This window comes from Frankliniella occidentalis, unplaced genomic scaffold, assembly GCF_000697945.3.
Source record: "Frankliniella occidentalis isolate FOCC.00 unplaced genomic scaffold, Focc_3.1 Scaffold177, whole genome shotgun sequence".
NCBI lineage: Eukaryota > Metazoa > Arthropoda > Insecta > Thysanoptera > Thripidae > Frankliniella > Frankliniella occidentalis.
In genome coordinates, this window is record NW_026267303.1 from 140,768 (window position 1) to 141,303 (window position 536).

The following is a 536-nucleotide window of genomic DNA, read 5'->3' on the forward strand; positions in this document are numbered from 1 at the left end:
GAATGTACCCCCCATAGCGTAGCATCAGCTGGGGGGTACATTCATGGTGCCACTGTTGTACCCCCTTAGAGAGCCGTGACGGGGGGTACAACAGTGGCACCATGAATGTACCCCCCCAAAATAGGCACCAGGGGGGGTACATTCATGGTGCCAGGAATGTACCCCCCATAGCGTAGCATCAGCTGGGGGGTACATTCATGGCACCATGAATGTACCCCCCCCAGGAATGTACCCCCCATAGCGTAGCATCAGCTGGGGGGTACATTCATGGTGCCATGAATGTACCCCCTTCCTTTGGGGGTACATTTGCCGTAGGGGGTATACTCTTAGCTCTGCACCGGCTCCGCCCCGGCCCCAGCCCAGCCAGCCCAGGGGGCCGGGTGTCGGTGTGGAGTGTCCCCCGGGCCGCACGCGCGCCCGCAGACTTCCAGCTGCCCTACGGGCGCCGCGCCCTCTAATTACCGTCCGAGAGGTGGGCGAGGTGTCGAGTTATTGAGGCGGGCGCGCCAGACTAGAATGCCGCCCCCCTCCCCTTA

General features: G+C 62.3%; 1 protein-coding gene across 3 annotated transcripts in view; it reads right to left on the minus strand.

Moving 5' to 3' along the window:
* The window catches only part of LOC127750359 (potassium channel subfamily T member 1-like), a 162,524-nt gene that overhangs the window by 14,957 nt on the left and 147,031 nt on the right, over window positions 1–536 (minus strand). The gene's annotated exons all lie outside the window — the stretch shown is intronic.